We start from the raw sequence: 22,638 nt of genomic DNA, 5'->3' as shown, positions 1-22,638 counted from the left end.
AAACTATAAATAAAGGAATAGCTTGAGAATATATAAATTTAAGAAGAAATTATTAGGCTAATTTGAATCAGAAAGAACTAAACATATTTTAAAACTGTAGAGTAATTAAGAAAAAAACAAGGAAATGGTATGGGGATGTGAATTTTCCTTTTATTAAACAAATTAGGATATAACTAGGTAATTAATTAAGACCCAAGATAATTACCATGGGACTATCTAGTTTATTACACAAGCTGCAGCATAAATTAATATGGTCAGTATCTATTTTGTGTGGTTTTCACTTAACAAGTTTATTACTTTTCATTTTTTCCATTTAGTTTGGCAATGTGCTTGGTTTAGGTAATCTCTCAGGGAAAAGATGGAAGGAGGGAAGTAGCGCCAATGAAGTCAAAACAAAGCAAAAATCCTTCTGGTGGCTTTATGCAAACAATTAAACCATTAAGTAACAACTGCCCTAGCAAAAAGCTCTCCCCCCAAATTAGCAAAGATCCCATATATGAATTCATTTTTCTCCATAACTTGAGTGCCCCTATAATTTGTCGTCCAAATCAGGATGCTTCAGTGTGAAAGAGAATCTATTAATATATACACGAAGACATCAGGCATAAACTGGCACAATCCCTAAAAATTCCTAATTAAGGTGAATGTTGAGGATGGTAAGGAGTCAAAGGCAAGTATAGACCTAAAACAGCTGTGTTTAAAGCTTTCAGCCATGAACTCATTTAAATGGCTTAGTGTGCCATAATGAGATGGTACAAAAATAATAATCTCAATTTAGAGTGGTCTCTGAAAACATTAGCATTGTTTAAAATTCTTGTTATGAGGGGAAAATGAAGAGGTAAGGATAGTATCACACTAACTGCCAAATATTTTGATTTCTGAAGAAATGAAAGGAAAAAAAAATTAATTGCTTACCATAGCTAGCATATTGTTTTCAAATAAAATTTATGATACAGAACAGTGATAATTCTATGTATAATTTTTGGTCTGTTATTTCATCATGTATCTTAGTTCAGGCTGCTCCAATGGAAAAACCATGGTGGCTTATAAACAACGAAAATTAGTTCTCACAGTTCTAGAGGCTGGAATTCTGAGGTCAGTGTGCCAGCATGGTGGCGTTTGGGTGAAAGCCCTCTTCTGGATTGCTGATGGCTATTTTCTTATTGCATCCTTACATGGAGAAGTGAGAAAATGAGAGAGAGCTCTCGGGGATTTATCTTATAATAGCACTCATTCATGAGGCTCAACATGCATGACCTAATGATTTCCCCAAGGTCTTACTACCAAATATAGTCACATTGGGGGTTAGGATTTCAATTATGAATTTTAGGGGGATACAAACATTCAGTCTAGAATACCATAGCTCTGTGTATGCTCAATATACATAGCCAGTTTATGTTTATATATAACATTGGTATCAAATTTTATTTTATTGTTTGTAAGATAACTTCTTTATGCCTGTGAAATATTCGATACTGAATTTTTGACTTAAAGTATATAACACTTGGTAGGAAAAAAGATAATCTACCTTAAAACAAATTTTAAAAAAAAGATTTTATTTATTTATTTGAGAAAGAAAGAACACAGAGGAAGAGGGAGAAGCGGATTCCCCAATGAGCCACCTATGCACCCCTAAAACAATTTTTATTTACCTAAACATTGCAGTCAATGTGAGTGTCCATAATCAATACTTGATTATGAGACACTGAGAAAGAGACAAGTTCTCATTCATGAGAATGTTTAAGGTTGTTGTCTAATAGCTTCATCTTAAGCAGGGTTCCCCTCATACCACTGAGAGGAAAACAATTTGAGGAGAAAAGCTTTATGAATAAGAAAAAAGGAATAATCAGATGGGACTAATTCCTTCTTATCCTGTTTTTACTAGAAGGTCTACTAAAATAGGTAGGACTCCCAAGAAAAAGAGGGTAGTTGGGGCAGATTTCATTTCTACCAGCTCCATCCATTCTTTCTTTTTTCTCTATTTCTTCCAGCTTTCATCTGAGCAGAATCAGGAGACATATAGCCCTCATTTCTTAACCTGATGCCTACCAGTACCTTTACAATTGCCAGTCCTTTACTTGAAGCACATACAGTGCTGAAAATGGGAAGAGAAGGGCAGAGAAGGGAATTATTAAATTAAAAGTTACTGATTAGAAACCTTTTAACTCAAGGAGATAGATCCACCAAACGTGTTCAATAAATCAATAATTGTACTTTAACTAAAATAGGAGGCTGTGAAAATAAAGATATTTTTAAGAAATGGAAAGTCTTTTCTAAGGGCACCTAGGTGGCTTAGATGGTTAAGTCTCTGCCTTTGGCTCAGGTCATGATTTCAAGGTACCTTTTACTGAATGAGGAACAAAAACAATGTTAAGAGGTTTGACTCTGCTGCCTAGGTAATGCATTGCAGATAAAGAAAATTCAGATTGAAAATAGGCTCATGACTAACTGATCTTAGGCAGTTTAACTGAAAATGAGTTAATATCTTCCTCTTGGGATTATTGATAAGATTAAATGAAATGAAGAGTATAAATTGCCTAAGACTTAGTATATGCCATTATATTTTTTTAGTGGGTATAGAGAGAATAGTGTAGAAAAGAAGTTCACCAAATGAACACTTTCTTAGAATTAGGAGAACAAGTTCATTATTTTAAGAACATCAGTTTAAACATAAATCTGCCAGAGATAAAGCAAATCAATAGTATAAGAACATGATATTGAATACTCAAATTATATTTGAAAATGTTTTACATTATATGCTTCTCAGTATAATTAAAGCGACTTTATTTTAATATTTATTATCTTTATTTTTTAGGCAATTAGAGTATTATGCTTATCCAGGGTTCAGTGTAAGGCCAGCCTTTTCCCAGTCTGTTACAACTATGGAAATGACAGTAGAGCAAGAGAGAAGGAAGTGTATTTCGTATTTTAAAATGTATGATATTCTATAGCTAAATGATCACATCATTTTAAGTTTCTCTCTCAAGTCTCTCTCAGTTTTAGTAATTGCCGGTGAACAGGGTAATGGCATGAGAAAAAAATAAAATTCAGTCTCATCCACTTAGGTAATTTCCTCTCCAGTTTGGATTCCTTCCTAAACTAAATTATTAAGCCTAGTATTGATAGAGAATGGTCTTAGCAATATGTCTGTTTGATCTTATTATTTTTACCAAATAAGGCATGAGTGTGGGACCCATAATTAATGACCATGGACCCTGGATCTGAGCTCTGAGAGGAATCCTCTCTCTGACATTGGATCAGGGCTACAGGCTTACTTCATGAGGAGATGGGTGTGTAGGAGGCATGGGGAGTGAATAATGGAGAGCCAAAAGAAATCCTTTGTCTTGAATTCATGAGATGGAGTATGAATTGTGGTGAAGGTTAGTGTGGAGATGAGAGATGGTCATTTTCAGAGCAGGCATGGGTAAATGAAGAAGGGTTATATGTATAGTTAAACAATGAATAGTACATACTCTGGTCATCCGACCCTTGGCAATTCAGGACGCTGGAAAAATTAGGTCTTTGTTACACCCTGTCATCAGAGATAGATTCTGATCCTGGAAGTCACTGGAACCGCAGTCAATAAGCCCAGAAATGGCTCAAGAATCCTGTTGTTCTGAAAATAACCTGGCTACACAGTATGATGAATCGGCTCTTTTGTTGTTGAATTCAGACACAACTCGGTATTGCTTATTGTCATTAATTGATTTAGATAGTTCAATGAGCATCAGATCTAATATGAGACAGGTTTGTGTTTAAACACTTGGTCTCCCATCTATTAATTATGTGACCTCGGCAAGTTCCTTAACCTCTGCAAGAATCAGTTCCCTAACATGTGAAATCAGGATAATTTTTATGCCAGTTAATATAGTGCCTGGCACATATAACGCACTGAGTGCTTTTTCTGTGACCATTCATTATGTTAAAAGGAAAGGATTAGGGGAATCTGGCCACTGATTCATATATAGAAGTATTCATGTGTAGGTTATTAAAATAATGGAGTCTACCATAACCACAATGGAAGATTTTATACGGGGACCTTTTACTATTCTTAAACATTCTCCAAAGTCTTAATGAAGTCTTAAATGTTATTTATATCCACCTGGAATGCTTAAAATTTCAAATGAGAGAACAGCCAATGATGATTTAAGAGCCAATTTACTTCTGATAAATTTCTACTCCTTTTTTAACTACTTGAATGCTCTTTTTAATAATGTCCTGCTTCTTGCTACCCTACAAGGTCTGATCTACCTTAACTTATTCCTGGAAATGACAGTCAATCTGAGAAGGGAAATACTAGAAGTTAATAAGCAGAATTTCAAAATGACCCTCAAGAGCAGCAGATGAATTGTTAATTAGAATTATCACTGTTGCCTCAATAATACTGTTCTAAGGTCTGAATTATGTCAGGACATTAAAAGTAGAAAGTTCATTAATATTTTTAATGCATATCTATTATTTATAAAGCAAGTATGAGCTGGGAGTATAGACTTGACTATATTACCTGCTTCTCACTGCCTGTCATCCCAGTTTGTTAATTCCTCTGTCCTGGGAGGAAGATAAGAATGGGTATGGACTCTGCGGTCAAAAAAGTTTAGGTTCAAGGGGTGCCTGGGTGGCTCAGTGGGTTAAGCCGCTGCCTTTGGCTCGGGTCATGATCTCGGGGTCCTGGGATCGAGTCCCGCATTGGGCTCTCTGCTCTGCAGGGAGCCTGCATCCTCCTCTCCCTCTCTCTGCCTGCCTGTCTGCCTGCTTGTGATCTCTGTCTGTTAAATGGATGGATAAAATCTTAAAAAAAAAAAAAAAAAAAGTTAGGTTCAAAATCCAAGGTAAGCATGGAAAGCAAGGTAAGTATGACCTTGATCGGGTGATTTAATTTTTCTGACCTTCACTTTCCTCAATTGTAAAAATCTAGTATAATAACTACCCCACAAGTTTTTTATGCCAATTTAAAAGAGTATTAGTGTACAACTTTAATGTTCAGTAGTATATTTTTCTATGCCTGGTAATGATGGTGTTCTTGTTAACCTCACAGGATCTGCTTTCTTATCTTCTTAATCTCAGTCTTTTTTTTATTTTTTAAAGATTTTATTTATTTATTTGACAGACAGAGATCACAAGTAGGCAGAGAGGCAGGCAGAGAGAGAGAGGGAAGCAGGCTCCCTGCTGAGCAGAGAGCCTGATGTGGGGCTCGATCCCAGGACCCTGGATCATGACCTGAGCCAAAGGCAGAGGCTTTAACCCACTGAGACACCCAGGCACCCCCTTAATCTGTCTTAAGGGTTTTCTTTTCAGATTGAAATAATGCTAGTGACCCATAGTCGAAGACCTCTGAACTTTGGTGATGCCAAGTATGTCCTAAAATAAATCACTTCCTTTCAGCTGATCCCTCTTGTATGCATCTTAAGGTAGAGAATTTGTTGAGATGGGAGGGAACATAGCTAATTCTATCAAATGAATCACATCATTAATACATTCATGACTTTGTCTTCATTAATAATAGGATCCAATAACTGGCAAACCACTGACTATATAAACACAAATGCATGTTTTTACACAGAGGAATTCTTTTTTATTATCTCTTTATAGCACTGGTTTAAAAATAAGAAAACTCAAAAAATAAACTTCAAGATCCCAACATATCAAACTGAGTTAATTTTCATATATTTACTAATAACTGATAATTTATATTATTTCATGAGTCAAACTTAGTGAGAGAATTGAACAAATTTGGTTGTGTCAAGCTTCTAGAAAATAGTCATCATCACAAAAACCATGTCCTTGCCTTAGGAATTATTTTCTTGTGCATAATACAGTATTACTGATGTCAGTAGCAAATAGTTGAGGATATGTAAATTTTGTTTTTCAATGATGGTCCAAATTCTCAATCTTTCAAAGAGAATAAAGGATTTTTTAAAATTATATAAATGAAAACAATCCTAAGAAATATTATCTATCTCTGAAAGAAAACTGAACTATTATTCCGAGCTTGAATATGGCTGACTTAATTAAAACTCAATTAACATTGTTATTGTGTAACTAATGGCTTGAAAATGGCAATGTCATGAACAATCAATTATGGATTAATGTAAAAAACAGTAGGCACTATAGGCTGGAATGTCACAATAAGCCCTAGGGTGTGTTTTTTTGTTTTTTTTTTTAATTTATCTAAAGTATATTTGTCAGATTTTAACATGGCATTACAGTTGATTAAAAATGACAAACACAATTTCACCAATGAATTGTTTTTCACTGAAAAACTGTTCCAGTGTGTTCATATGAATTAGGGCATTTTTATCAAGTAATATTTTTCCAAATCTATGTAGCTCACTTGCTTTATACGTAAGTAGGAATAGAATAAAATTTGAGGTTTAAAATACTTACAGAGGACACTATGTTACTATGTATTTTCCTCTAATACATGTAATTAATGGCTCTTTTATTTTTTATACTATTTGGGGAATTTTTATTTCTTCTGAAATGACAGTAGATTCTACCCTGTTATGATGAAGTTTCATGAGGCTCTAAAAGTTTCCAGAAAGAGTCATTTTTTCCCAACCTTGTTACCCGTGTTTCCTATATTGAAATTTGTTTTCAAATTTTGTATGTGCTGGAATGTCGGTCCCCTTTGGTGAAGTATTCCACTCTTTTATTTAGAATCTTTGCTATTTTGCCTTAATTAAAAAATTTCTCTCCTCCCCAGTGGTTTATAAATTCTTTAAGCATTGTGATTTTTAACCTGTTCAGTGGTTAATTCTCTCCACATTGTATATATATACTTATGCAAGACACATAGTTAACAAAGACTTAGTATAGCCATGTTTTTTTGTGGAAAGGTCAAAGAAGTTCAATAATGTTCAGGTGTTTTTTGCAATTGAAAATAGCCTTCCTCAGTTCTAATAGATGCATAGAATTTTTGAAGAACTTTAGGTTGTTTAAAATCTAAAACTTACTAGGTTATCTCAGAGTAATGGACTCTCATATGGAGCAGACCACTTTTTCTCAATAACATTCTCTTCCATTGTCTTAATTTTTGGATCACTGTCTTGTCTTTTGAAGGGTTAATGAATTTAATTGTTTACTTGGGCTTTATGCATTTGTGCTGAGAGGTTCCCTAGGGCAGGCACATAGCTGTATAAGGTAGATGGCCCTGCATCTCCGGAAATCTCAGCTAGGCACAATCACTTGACAAATCTTCATTGTAATAAAAGGCAATTCTAGTGGAACACAGTGTGAAACACATTCCAAAAGTGATCTTTCCAGGAAGGAGCTTAACCCCTTGGAAAAGTCATCATCTAGAATCCAGAGATACTTCGAAATGCAAATGACACACTTGAGACAAGGGGGCACCTGTTATTCTGCTTTGATTATGTCTTGAGGCCTCAATTTCAGTAAATGAGGGAACAGAAGGAAGGTGTTCTTTTGATGAGCTCTGTCCTCAAGGTAATTAAGGCCGAGGGAAAAATAATAGGTGGTATCCATTCATAATTCCTTCCTGGCCATCAGTAATTACAAACTACTTACTGTCATTTTGAGATACGTATAGCTTTGAGATAGCTTTTGCTATAGGTTGACTGGTTTTCTATAGTTTTTAGTAGTGAAACTGGATATTTAAAATGGGACTTATTTACTGAGTCTGGGGGAAAAACAAACAAACAAACAGGAAAGGAAATACCGATGAAGAAATTCTCACATACACATTTGAGTCTTGAGGGAACCAGAACATCAAAGAAGAGTGGGTGGTGATGGCAACCATCCCAGGGGGTGGGGGGAGTGGTCTGCAGAAAATGGAGAGAGAGGAAAACATGGGAGCCTCAGACAGCATATAAAGCACATGATAGTGAAATACTAACTCAAAGATATCCTTAGATGACCTAAGCTATGCACAGGACAAGAGAGACATCAGTAAATGATATTGATGTAATTTATGATATTTAGTCTTCAATACCATTCATCAAAGATGTTGCCCATTTTGGACAACTCTCACATTTCCCTGTCTGACTATATCAGCCATGCACTTAATTCTTAGAACTTTTATTCACCCATATTTATCTAACCCAAAGCATCTAACAAATTCAAAAATATAATTAAAGTCACTTAGTATAAATTAATTTAATGTTTTTCTTCTTCCCCTCTAATGTATTGACATCATTTATTTCTCATATATCTTTATTTTCTTATCTCACACACCAGAGATGAGGTGTTCCTTCCTTTGATCAAGGCCAATCTTTTCACATTTATATTTGATCTCTTTCCTGTTGATTCTCAACAGGGAGTTTCTCCCATCAATATCCCTTCTATTTTATTTATTTTTGACCTCTAACTCTTCCAGTCGTTTCTTTCATCCCATTTAAAAAGTATTTTGTCACCTCTTCTATACTCCTTTCCAAATAAAAAGGGTTTTATTAACTGTATACCCTCTAACTATATTCACCATTTCTTATCCCCCAGATTTAAGTGATTCACCAACATGCTGCTATTTGCTTTAATTTTCCCCGTTCCATTTAAATATCTAAAGTGGAGATCAACAAAGACTCAACATTGCCAAGTCTAGTGAGAACATTCACTTAATTTACTGGACCTCTTTATTATATACTGTTTGCCAAGCATGGCCTTCTAGAACTCATTACTTTTTGGAATTCTGTTATACTATTTATTCTATGTATTTTTCATCTGTGGGCTCCTGCTTTGCCTATCACTTAAATGCTGGAGTTTCCCATAGTTCTCTTGAAAATTCTTTAATTCTATCTTTCTCCAGGTTATTTCATCCATTTTCAAGTTTTATGCATGAGCCACAAATGACTTAGATCATTCCCAAATCCACATCTTCAGTCCAGACCTGTTTCCTCATTTTTATATTCATATATGCATTTATAGTTGAAAATAACCACTTAAAGATTCCACAACTTTCTCAAACATATCAACATCCACTGATTTTTCTCAATCCCTTGGCTGAAATCATTCGATAGTTTCAACTAGTCACTCAAGGAAAATACACTGATGCCAAGTTAAAACTCTCTCCAACTTCATTGCCTGAATTTTATTTATTTATTTTTTTTATCTAGTTTTAGCTCTTTGGGGAAATTGGTCCTCTATGAAAACCTTCCAATAAATCTCCGATTTTGCTAACTGTTCTCTACAATTTCATGGATATCTAACATTGTCTTTACCACAATAAAACAACATAGTCTTTTTATGTGACTACACTGACAAGGGTATTTTTTGGGGGGAAGAAGAGTGATACTTTACTCAAGTTATTTTTGTATCTCACAGTGGCTGATACAGCTATAATAATCAACAAATGTTTATTAAACTGATCTTAATTTAGTCCATCAATGTTAACTAAGGTTCCCATGTCTTTTCCTCCTTATGGTGGGAAAGAAAAAATAGAAAAGCTTCTGGGCAAGTTAACTGACATTGCATTGTCTAGACCTTATTTCTTTCTTTGTCAATATCTTCAGAGTGCTTTCACTACTAGAAAAAATTTAAGAAATAGTATCCCTATCTGTTCATATAGTTTAAAAAGTAAAGCAAGATATTTTCTTGTATATTTTATAATTATCAATTATTGCTTTTTGATTCAGAATATTTCTTCATTTCAATGGATGGTCATAAAATTATCTTTATTCTTTTTTTAAATAAAAGTTAACTTTAAAGCATTTTTACTTCATTATTTTTCTTGATATAGGTAGTGTTGAATTCACTTACTTTGTTAATCTTAAAAATACAAGGCTCTCTGTGACTAGCAATTCTCAAGTACTAATTGCTCAGAAATTGATGACTTTTTCTAAAAAAAAAAAAAGAAGAAGAAAAGAAACCTGATAAGTTTTGAGAACCAAAAGTTATCTAAATTATCAATGAGAGGAATTTATTAAAAGTGAAGAATAGGATAATGTTATCCAAAGTTACAGGTGATTATTGTGTTTAATATAGATGATTTCAAAGCAAAAGATGTACAGGTCAAAGTTAAATAGACAAGGAGGACTTTATCCAAGGCTATCCCAGTAGGGGACAAAGGCCACATCTAATTCTGACTTTGTCTTTGCTCAAACAATGGATGGGATGGTTTTCAAGGATAGATTGGGATGAGTTAGTACAAGAGTACTGGAGAATGTTAGGAAGGAAGTTGATCAATGGGATTTGTGGAGCACACTTGAATTATTTCTTTGGCTTGGAAATGTTTTTCTTTGTGATTAGAACATCTATATTTGGTAACTGGTGGAAAGTTAGGCCTCTGCCCTTCTAAAGAGACTTGGGGACATAAGTATTATCTTTCTTGATGACTACATTTGAGAGGATGGTTTTCAGGTCTTTGAAAAAGATGATCTTAGGTAGTAAAGCTGATGAGGCTTTTTTTTTTAAATATACATTTCATTTATTCCTCACAACATCTGCCTGAAGTTAGGATTCATTCCCCAACTTTACCTTTAGATATAAAGAAATTAAGGCTCATATTCATAACATCTAATCAATAACATAACAAAGAAATTAAAACCTACTGTTCACTTTTTTAAATTCAATACAAATGGAGCTACGTAATGTGTGTGTGTATATATGTATGCATGTATTTTAAAATTTCACCTTTTTCTTCTTTTTATTTTTCATTTTTTAAAAAATTATGTTATGTTAGTTATCATAAAGTACATCATTAGTTTTTGATGTAGTGTTCCATCATTCATTGTTTGCGTATAACACCCTGGGCTCTGTGCAATCCATGTCTTCCTTAATACCCACCAGACTTGCCCTCCCTTCTAATTATTCCCAGAGTGCACAGTCTCTCATGGTTCATCTCACACTCTGATCTCCGCCCTTCATTTTTCCCTTCCTTCTCCTTATGTCTTTATGTTTTGCAAATAAGTGAAACCATATGATAACTGACTTTCTCTGCTTGACTTATTTCACTCAGCATAATCTCCTCCAGTCATATCCATGCTGATGCAAAAGTTAGGTATTCATTCTTTCTGATGGCTGAGTAATATTCCATTGTGTATATGGACTGCTTCTTCTTTTTCTTCTTCTTCTTCTTTAACTACATCTTCTTTATCCATTCGTCTTTTAAAGGGCATCTTGGCTCTTTCCACAGTTGGCTATTGTGTACATTGCTTCTGTGCATATGGGGCGCATATGGCCCTTCTTTTCACCACATCTGTATCTTTGGGGGTAAATACCCAGTAGTGCAATTGCAAGGTCATAAGGCAGCTCTATTTTTCATTTTTAAGGAACCCCCATACTATTTTCCAAAGTGGCTTCACCAACTTGCATTTCTACCATCAGTGTAAGAGGGTTATTTTTTCTTCATAACTTCAACAGTTGTTTCTTGCCTTGTCAATTTTTGCCATTCTAATTGGTGTAAGTTGGTATCTCACTGTGGTTTTGATTTGTATTTCCCTGATGGCTAGTGATATTGAACACTTTTTCATGTGTCTGTTAGCCATTTGTATGTCTTCTTTGGAGAAGTGTCTGTTCATGTCTTCTACCCATTTTTTGACTTGATTACTTGTTTTTTGGGTATTGAGTCTGAGAAGTTCTTTATAGTTCTTGGATATCAGTCCTTTGTCTGTAGTGTCATTTGCAAATATCTTCTCCTATTCCATGGATTGCCTCTTTGTTTCCTTTGCCATGCAGATAAGTCTTTTAAAAGGTTTGTAAATCTCAAAGGGACAGAAAAATAATTTTAAATTACAAGATTTCTAAAGAAAATCTTAATTTTTTTTTTTTAAAGGAGGTCAAATCCAAAGTATAGTAAATCTGAGGAAAACATTTAGGTGGTCTTGGTTAATGAACACTTTGAGAATATCCAAATTTTATAGATACATGTTAAGTAGAAGACTATATCTGCAGTTTCATTTTGTAATGAAATCTGCATCAGAGTAACAGAGCATAACACACCGGTTAGGAGGAAAGCCACATGATGAACCAATTTACATTAATGAAGAAATGGCAGTGTAACATTTCATATAAGTTTGCATATTTTTTAAAAAGTTCATGTAGTTCACGTAGGTGATCCCATAATGGATATGACAACGTTAAAAAAAAAAGTAATTTCAGAGGAATGGGAAAACATGCATAATCTTACATGTGTGGGAACTCTGAAGTCACTTTACCTAGACATCTGCTTCTATGGTTTATCTATTGTCTATATCATTGAAATAAAGGTGGTTTTCCAATGTTGAAATTTCTCAAGAAAATTTCTCCAAAAATCTATAAAAATTTTGAAGGGAAAGATACCTTAGCTGAACTAAAATAATTACTTAAGAGGTGCCTGGGTGGCTCAGTGTTTAAAGCATCTGTCTTTGGCTCAGGTCATGATCCCAGGGTCCTGGGATTGAGCCCCTACACTGCTCAGCAGGAAGCCTGCTTCTCCCTCTCTCACCCTGCTTGTATTCCCCCTCTCACAGTGTCTCTCTCTTTCAAATAAATAAATAAAATCTTTAAAAAAATGATTAGTCGGGGGCTAATAATTTCATCTTTCCTTTACCCCATTTTTTCTGTGTGAGATAATGCATTGTTTTTATTCAATTACATCACAGCTTGGGCAGTTTTTTTTTTTTTTTTAACCCTGAAAACAAACAAAAAAAATCACTCTATGAGAGGATCAAAACAATGGGAAGGTAAAATTTGCAATTTATTCTGCATATGCGTTCATTTGTTTATTTTATTTATGTATATCCTAACTTCATTAAATTCTTTTCTTATAGTAATGAAAATTATATAACAAATACGTACAAAAATATTTATTTTATATGAGATAGGAAGACAATTAATGAATTCTTTTAGTTTTTGAAGCTGATTTGTTTCATAATGATTTAGGATATAAAGAATATAAATAAGATCATTTATATGATTGAAAAATATTACTCTATGCATTGTGTGTGCATCTTGGATTAAAATCTTGGCACACACAGCTTTAGTGTGTACTTATTTATCTCTAATTGTAATAAATAATGATGAATTTGGAATAAAAGTATTTTATGTTGCCCAAAACTCTTTGGCTTAAATCCAAAACTAACCCATAAATAAAAATGTTATTCTTTTCATTTTAAGAGAATTGAATAATATTTGCCATATCTTTCTATCTATATTCCCTATTTTCTAGACACCTACAGAGGAAAAGTAATTAATTTCAGAGTCTACAATAATATATATAAATAACCATAGGCTATCATAAAAGCACAAATAAGAATAGTGTGAATTACTTTTTGAGTAACATTTAGTACTGTGAATTTTATATGTATAGTCATTGCATTTGGATAGCTCCACAATTGATAAAAATCTCAAGAATTTATGTATGGGCAGTGTTTTTCTTTGACATTATAATAGGTAGAATTATTCTGGATAACAATTACCTTTAATTCAAAGAATATTTATTATCCTCTTTCTACGTGTGAGGTTCTGCTTTAGGAGCTGGGGATACAGGAGTAAACTGAATAGGGACAAATTTATCTACATTCTTAGTGGGGGAAAATACAGAAACAGTATGTTTAAAGGATATAAGTGCTATGAAAAAAAAAATCAGAAATTAGTTAGATAAGGGGTTGAAATTTAAAATTTTTCACATAAAAAAACATTTTATTTTGCCAAGTTGCATATGCATTTTTTTAAATGCACTACTTTAAAAATTTTTAACTTAGATCTTTAGTGTTATGTTATAAAATATGCTATTTTCATTTCTATTAAAGTATATATTTTTATTAACTGTATTATTAACTGTATTAATTGTATCTGGCATATATATTTAAAACTAAGATTAACTGTATCTGGCATATATAGTTAAAACTAAGACAATTACTATGAATGTTTTTTATAGTCTGTATCCTATCCTTAATTTTATAACAAATATGATGAAACTTTGTGGCAAAATACTACAAATTTGCATCATTTCTAAGAGAAATCCAATGAACACAAAATGAGTAGATGTTATAACATTTTTATTTATTATATATGTTGCTCTATCTTTCCTGTTTGTTGGTATTTTTAGATGGAGGATTTTATTGCTGTCAGTTATTTTGTTAATTTATTTTTTCTAGTGTAGAGGAAAAGCACCTGGATCAAGAGTTTAAAAACTAATTTCATTATGCAAATAGCTGTATAGTATGTGCATGCATTGCATGTTATTTGGATAGTAAGTATCTGTCGAGAATATTATGATTTCATTATGCAATAAATAGGGAGATTTGGAGAACATTATTTTAAGGATGAATTTTAGTAGGACCATGATGAACTCTAAATGACATTGTTAATCTTTAACTATTAATAAAAAGTTAATATTGGCATCAAACATGGGAAATCCATTTTCTTAATGTAAGGAAAAAAAAACAGCCTTTATTCTTCTAATGTGTAGAAAACACACGTCATAAAATATATTTACCTTTATTGAGACTTCCTTGAATAACAAGCTCTGGGACAGATCTACTAGGGGATTTTTATAAAAACTAGAAAGTAGGGAAAAAAAAAACTAGAATGTAGGCTAATTTTGGTAGAGTTGTGGACTTAATAATGACATTTTGAATTATAAAACTGCATATTTTTAGTAAAATCAGTTCTAAAATACATGGAGTTCTTGCAAAATAAGCTCTTATAAATGGTCCATTGGCCAAATTTCAACTCCATTGAAGAATAATATCATGTGATTAGCTCCCCGTCATACATTATTCATTTATGACAGGGGCACAGCCTGGGGAGAAGGAGGCTTATGAGACAGCTCAGTTTTTGAAAGTCCTAATTCCATATACATTTCATAATTTATGTATGATTCTACCTGGAGGAAATTAGACCACACTTCTTTCTTTTGAAATTCCTTAGATTCAATACTGCCATACCATGGCTTCTATTTTCTGCTGAAAATTGACCCTTCTCATTAATTCTATTCTGACTTTTCATTTAGGTCAGACATCAGCCTGGGCTCCCTATACTTTTAAGAAATGATTTAGGCCACACATTTCTCTAGGGACGTCCCGATCTATTAAACATGTTTGTTCTGAGAGACTCATTCATGGCTGATAAATTTATCACAATTATGCATGATTTTTTATTTTTATTCTTCACAATAAATGTGGTCAAATATTATTTATATTTGTACTAATATGGAATCCACTAGCTGCCTATGACTATTTAAATTTATATCTTATTACTTATAATTAGTTGCATTAAAAATTTAGTTTCTCAATCATACTAATCTTATTTCAGGTCCTCAAGAACTACATATGGTAGTGGTTACAGTGGTACGGTAAAGATACAGAAGGTTTCCATCATTGTAGAAAGTTCTGTAGAGTACTGGTAATTCATGTTTCTTATTAATAATAAAATTGAATTTTACATTTAAAAAAAATACCTAAGTTCTTCACAGCTATATAACTAACAAAGCCAAAACTATAGACTCCTGGTCTTTTGGCACCAAATAAGATACTTTTTGAGAGTTCAGGTGCCCTAAGAGTATGGGCCATTTATAATGTCACATTTTTTTTTTTTATTTTGTATTTTCCTTTGTTGACCCTACAACATGGAAAGTTTGTACTCAGGTTCATTAATGCAAAGAAGATAATTATTAGGAGCTCCAGAAATTATATTTAATTCTTCATTTTAAAAATGCATAGATGTATCTAGAGTCTTCAATGTGACCTAAATATTTAATGGTGTTCCTTAAAATATCCACATAGTTTAATGTCTTTAACAATCTCTGTGTGAGAGATATAGTAGGGTATGCAAGCAGGCTAAATATAATTTGTGTCTCAAAGTCCTTAGGTTAGTCTGATAAGCCTCATGACCAGTCAGAAGTTGAATGGTATTGTTAAGATATATCACTCCTAGGTTATATAGGTTATATATTATATAACCTGTACATACACACACACACACACACACACACACACACACACACACACTAGTGAATTCTTCTTCCAACCTTCTTGTGAGTCAGGCTTAGGGTTAGTCCATCAAAAGATTTAAATACCTATAGATAGGCATGCACAAATAAACAAATAAATTAATTAAATTAAAATAGGTCAAATAAATGGACATTTAAAGCTAATCCAGTACTTCATCATGATGGCACAGTAAAAAGTTTTATTTTTTAAGATTTTATTTATTTATTATTTGAGAGAAAGAGAGTGCACAATCAGGGGAGAGGGGCAGAGGGAGCAGGACAAGCAGACTCCCCACTGATCAGGGGGCCTAATGAGGAGCTCAATCCCAGGATGCCAAGATCATGACCCAAGTTGAAGTCAGATGCTTAACCAACTGAGCCACTCAGGTGTCCCAGAAACAGCTTCTTATTGTTATAAGAAATAAAAGCAGAATTTGAGAGAAAACCACTTTATATCTATTATTTTTTTTTATGAATGGGACAGAAATTATCATTTCATCTAGGTTACTTTCTATGCAATGCCTCACTGAAAGTCAATTATGATTTATCTGTACATACAAATCATATATTGAGGGTTAAAAATGAATTTACCTACCGGCAGATACAATCTCCCTCATTTATATGTTATTCAAGCTTTAAATAATTCCTTTTTGGAATATAAGTTCTTTTCTAACTGACATCCTAAAATGTATGTATCCTCAAGTGATTTGTAGTGTAACGCTGGTACTTGGATCTGGCCTTTTGCCAGAACACCATTTCAATGCTGGGGCGCAAGAAGATTAGAATAACTTAACAGAGCATCTGGGAAATGGGGCTTTTTACTTTATTTTTCCCGGAAATGATGGTCCTCTTCAATATAGCCAAAGTGAGAGATAAACCATGAAACTTGCTAACACAATAATTTTTTCATTCATTTTGGGGTTGACCATTTATTTTTTTTTTTTTTTTTTTTTTTTGCATTTAAAAAAAAAACTTTATTGTTTCAACCATCTCAGAGCCACAGAGAATGGGGGCATTGGGGATGGAACTTGTTTCAAATTGTGCAGACAGGCCTGGATTCAGTCTGGGCTTCATTACTCCATTGCCACGTGGCTTTTTAGATAAGTCACTCCCCCTCTCATGGAGGCTTGGTGTGTGCTCTTCTGCAAAAATTGGAGATTACTCTCTATGTTAACTGGATAATTATAAAATCAGATGAGATAATGGATGGGAACTGCCAGCATTGCCCACCCTTAAGGTGCTGTCATTATTAACCTGAAAGTGGCCACAACCCTGGTAGTAGGCTATGGTAGTATAGTATGCTCACTTGCTCTTTTTAAAAAATTATCATACAGTAAAACTGATTTCTTTGTTTTGATGTACCATCCTACAAATTTTTTTTTTTTTAATTTTTTTTTTAATTTTTTATTTTTTATAAACATATATTTTTTATATACATATATTTTTATCCCCAGGTCTGTGAATCACCGGGTTTACACACTTCACAGCACTCACCAAATCACATACCCTCCCCAATGTCCATAATCCCACCCCCTTCTCCCCAACCCCTTCCCCCCGGCAACCCTCAGTTTGTTTTGTGAGATTAAGAGTCACTTATGGTTTGTCTCCCTCCCAATCCCATCTTGTTTCATTTATTCTTCTACCCACTTAAGCCTCCATGTTGCATCACCACTTCCTCATATCAGGGAGATCATATGATAGTTGTCTTTCTCTGCTTGACTTATTTCGCTAACCATGATACGCTCTAGTTCCATCCACGTTGTTGCAAATGGCAAGATTTCATTTCTTTTGATGGCTGCATAGTATTCCATTGTGTATATATACCACATCTTCTTGATCCATTCATCTGTTGATGGACATCTAGGTTCTTTCCATAGTTTGGCTATTGTGGACATTGCTGCTATAAACATTCGGGTGCATGTGTCCCTTTGGATCACTACATTTGTATCTTTAGGGTAAATACCCAATAGTGCAATTGCTGGGTCATAGGGCAGTTCTATTTTCAACATTTTGAGGAACCTCCATGCTGTTTTCCAGAGTGGCTGCACTAGCTTGCATTCCCACCAACAGTGTAGGAGGGTTCCCCTTTCTCCGCATCCTCGCCAGCATCTGTCATTTCCTGACTTGTTGATTTTAGCCATTCTGACTGGTGTGAGGTGATATCTCATTGTGGTTTTGATTTGTATTTCCCTGATGCCGAGTGATATGGAGCACTTTTTCATGTGTCTGTTCGCCATCTGGATGTCTTCTTTGCAGAAATGTCTGTTCATGTCTTCTGCCCATTTCTTGATTGGATTATTTGTTCTTTGGGTGTTGAGTTTGCTAAGTTCTTTATAGATTCTGGACACTAGTCCTTTATCTGATATGTCGTTTGCAAATATCTTCTCCCATTCTGTCAGTTGTCTTTTGATTTTGTTAACTGTTTCCTTTGCTGTGCAAAAGCTTTTGATCTTGATGAAATCCCAGTAGTTCATTTTTTCCCTTGCTTCCCTTGCCTTTTGCGTTGTTCCTAGGAAGATGTTGCTGCGGCAGAGGTCGAAGAGGTTGCTGCCCGTGTTCTCCTCAAGGATTTTGATGGATTCCTTTCGTACATTGAGGTCCTTCATCCATTTTGAGTCTATTTTTGTGTGTGGTGTAAGGAAATGGTCCAATTTCATTTTTCTGTATGTGGCTGTCCAATTTTCCCAGCACCATTTATTGAAAAGGCTGTCTTTTTTCCATTGGACATTCTTTCCTGCTTTGTCGAAGATTAGTTGACCATAGAGTTGAGGGTCTATTTCTGGGCTCTCTATTCTGTTCCATTGATCTATGTGTCATTTATTTTTTTTTTAATTTTTTTTTTAAGATTTTGTTTATTTATTTGACAGAGAGAGATCACAAGTAGATGAAGAGGCAGGCAGAGAGAGAGATAAAAGGAAGCAGGCTCCCTGGACCCCGAGATCATGATCTGAGCCAAAGGCAGCGGCTTAACCCACTGAGCCACCCAGGCGCCCCGGGTTGACCATTTAAATGCTGATTTTTTTGCATTGTCCCTTAACTGCATAGCATTTGTATTTCATTTATTTTCTCCATTTCATTTCCTAAATTTAGGCAGTTATTCATTTAAGGAAAAAAAGACAGTATCACTTTAATTTTCCCTTTTTTCCCACAATTTATTAAATTCATAAAAAATTTAAAACTCTTATGTCCGACTAGAGTAATAGTTGGAATCAGATTGAGCCCACACCAGAAATCATCCATTTTGTATATCAATACTCAATTCATATGACTTCTTCATACAAGTGATTTTTGACCAGCATATGATCTAGCTTGAAATGGGAAAGAAATGACAATTGAAATGCCAACTTAAGTAAGTCATTAGGAAATACCTTTAAATTCAATTTAAATACCTTTAAATTTAATTCATTTATTCTCCTCTCTCAGACTATGTGAATTAAACAGACACCAGCTGAGTTGAGGCTGGTGTTTTACACTAATAGTTTTATGAGTATAGATATTTTTACTCATGATCCTTCCCATCTGAAGAGGAAATCAATCAGGGGATATCTCTAAAGAGATTAAAAAAGGTTAAGACATTATTTCAACACAATACCCACTTACATCAAATCAAATTAGCATTGTAAACAAGATTATTAATATTTCAGTACGTTATTTATGGATAGCCTTGCCACTTTCTTACACGTTTTCCTAGCCTTTGAAGCTTCCAGTAGCAAGTATAAGACCTTCACTATGTCATCCATATTGGATACAGATTGAATGTATGAATGAAGATACATTAAAATCATGTGTTTTAGATTAATACCTTAATGGTGTATTGAATTCTTGAAAGTTTAGAGATTTTAAGGCAATTATCATGGGCTTTTAATAGCTTTTATTGTTTATAAATATAATTAAATTTATTATTTAAAAATTGTTAGGTTGTTCCATCTAAATACCTTAATAATTAAAGTGTGAGTAATCATGACCTTCACCATGACATTATTTCCCACTGTAATGTAATTTGGAGAAGGACAAATTTTTTCCACCTAAATCCTAGCATCTGTATGCCCACAAATTAAATTATCAATGTTTATATTTTTAGTTAGCCAGTCACCTATTTCAGTTAACTAATTCAGAAAGGCAACAACAACAACAACAACAAAAAAACCCTTGTAAGCAAATGATTCTTTTAAGGCAAAAAGGTAACATAGTGACTTATACAGAAGTAATCATTCACTCATTCTTTAAAAATCATTTACAGGGCAAATATTACTCTTCAGGTGCTATACCAGAGAGGAATAGAATACTAAATATACAAATAATAAGTGAAGCAATTTAAAGAAACACTAAAAATATCAAAGTAAATGAATACAGTTCAACTTGCATTTTTGCTCAGTGACTGTTTTCTAATAAATTTGAGAATTTTCTGAGATACAGTGGAATTGCCAACCTATGTTGACAACTGCATTTTTACCTCTTCATTTGATGGTCTAGGCTACATATGCAAGGCTCCTGGTATGTGGTCTATTGATTTTTCAATTACCCTTGTGCTTAGCATATTCCAGTTTTCTGGGTCACCTAGGTTTTCTACTATTTGTTTTAACTTCCCAAATTTACTGTCATATATTTTACTTTGAAAAAATATGGTGAGCATAACTGCCTGCTTATTATAAGCTTTGAACACATAGCTTCTCCATAAGAACACAACTTATGAACTTTGTTCTTGTTTCTCTGATTTTGAGTTTTTCCAATAAAAGCAATTTGCACAAAAAAGGTGAAAGAATGTACAAACCTATATTGAACTTATCCACACCCCCATCTGAAAACGAGTCTGATTTTTGACATCTTTATTCTACTTGTGCTTTTAGGTTTCTCTTTGTCACAGTTATTTCCATAGAACTGTGCTTTATTGCCATTTATTGAATATAAACAAAGTTGGCACTTGTAAAATTTTAAAACTTCATATCTTCCTGATGCTTCAACATTCGTACAGAGTTTGTGAGTACCCCACCCACGTGACCAGATAGACCACAATGATAAGGCTTGTCCCTTTCACATGTTCTCCTCTTGACTTCTCTTGACAGTATACTATGGACTTCTGAGCACACCTATTGCTTCTGTAGTCCACCCTGACCTCTGGTAAAGATACTTGGAGCTATTCCCATGTGGTTCTCTATGTGGTAAGCCACACCTCCCTCTTTTAGGACTTGGGAGTAAAATAAATCCTTTAATTTTATATGCCTCTCTAAGTTTAATTTCTGCAGCTGTGTTCAAGAGTGATCCTTAAAAACCCAACAAGAAGTATTTATTCCCCCATTTACAATACAACAGTGCTAGAAAAACAGTTGATTTGTTTTTCCTAACCAAGATAAATGTATAAAATGTAGTTTATTTTAAATTGCTAAATAGCACTGTTTTCTCCACACTTTTAGTTTACACTCTTTAACAATTGTTTTTAAAAAAAAATCTGATTGTCAAAAAGATTAATTACCTAAGTCCAGGGTATTTTTTAAAATATAGAAACAATGAAGTCTTCAACCAATGTTTTCAGCAGAATGTCCAAAGTTTTTAATTAAGGTCAGTTCCTAAGTAACATGCAAATTTATTCAATCTAATATTGATGAAGTTAGATTCAACACAGTGATTTATTATGCAGTAGTTCTATAAGATTTTCAAGATAAAGAGATTAAGTGCTCCTGTATAAAATAATTGGTCATATAGAGTATATTGATGAAAACTAATTTGTTTTAGTCCCAATATCACAGGGTGTTTTAAATTAGTTACAGACTCTTGAAATTCATTGTTTTCCTAAACAGACTTTTATCTTCTCATTCACCTTAAATTACCAATAGAAAGTTAAAATCTTTAAGCAGTTTTTGTGCTTTTGTCAATTTGTATGAGCTCATAGATGTAACATAATTAATGTATAAAATTTTATCATAATTTTCATAAGCAGTAGTAAGAATTTACTTTAGATATATTATAAGGAATTTTATGACATTAAAATTACAGCAAAGAGTAATAATTAATTCAATGAACATTTTAAGAGAAGTGGAAAATGCCCTTGACTTTCAGAATTATTGTTATTAAGGAGGATAGATAGGGAGAAAGATGGAAAAAACGTGAGAACATATAAATATCCATATGCTAAAACTCTTATGTCTAAATAAGCCTTTTTAAATTCAAAATATTTGCTCTCTGTATCCTCATCATCCATTGACCTATATTTAAAGTACTTAAAAAGATAATAAATCTTATTAATTTGTACTGTATTTTCTAGTTCCAATACCATCTTTGTAAGGATGCACATCCTTATGAGAGGAACAGATGTTTTCATACATTGTTTACCGAAAAAGAAATGGATTGTCTTCTACATACCAGGCTCCATCTTAATCTCTTACATTTCCATTTATATTCTTAGTGCTTCAAAGAATATATATATATATATATATATATATATATATATATATATATATAACTTACCTAAGCAGGCCTCTTTGCATTATACCATACAAGCCCTTTTGAAAAGCAATGATTCATTTAAGTGATTTAGTGAAATGTTCCCTTTTAATCTATTATTTGGCAAATAGTATGTTTCTTCTGAATTGAAGTATTAACACTGAAGAAAATATCCACAGACAGTTCCGTTCTTTAGAATTCTAGTAAGTAACTAGATATTTGATTAACAGTGGGGCTGATTAAAAAATCCTGGGCAGTAGAGACACACAGAATAATTAGATAAATTGGAATTATGGTGCAAATAAGTAGTTACTTTAGAACAAAGTTGAGAGATGAGA

The sequence above is a fragment of the Mustela lutreola genome, chromosome 2 (genome assembly GCF_030435805.1).
Source record: "Mustela lutreola isolate mMusLut2 chromosome 2, mMusLut2.pri, whole genome shotgun sequence".
Lineage (NCBI taxonomy): Eukaryota > Metazoa > Chordata > Mammalia > Carnivora > Mustelidae > Mustela > Mustela lutreola.
The sequence above is the reverse complement of the archived record's forward strand: the minus strand, read 5'-3'. Positions refer to the sequence as shown.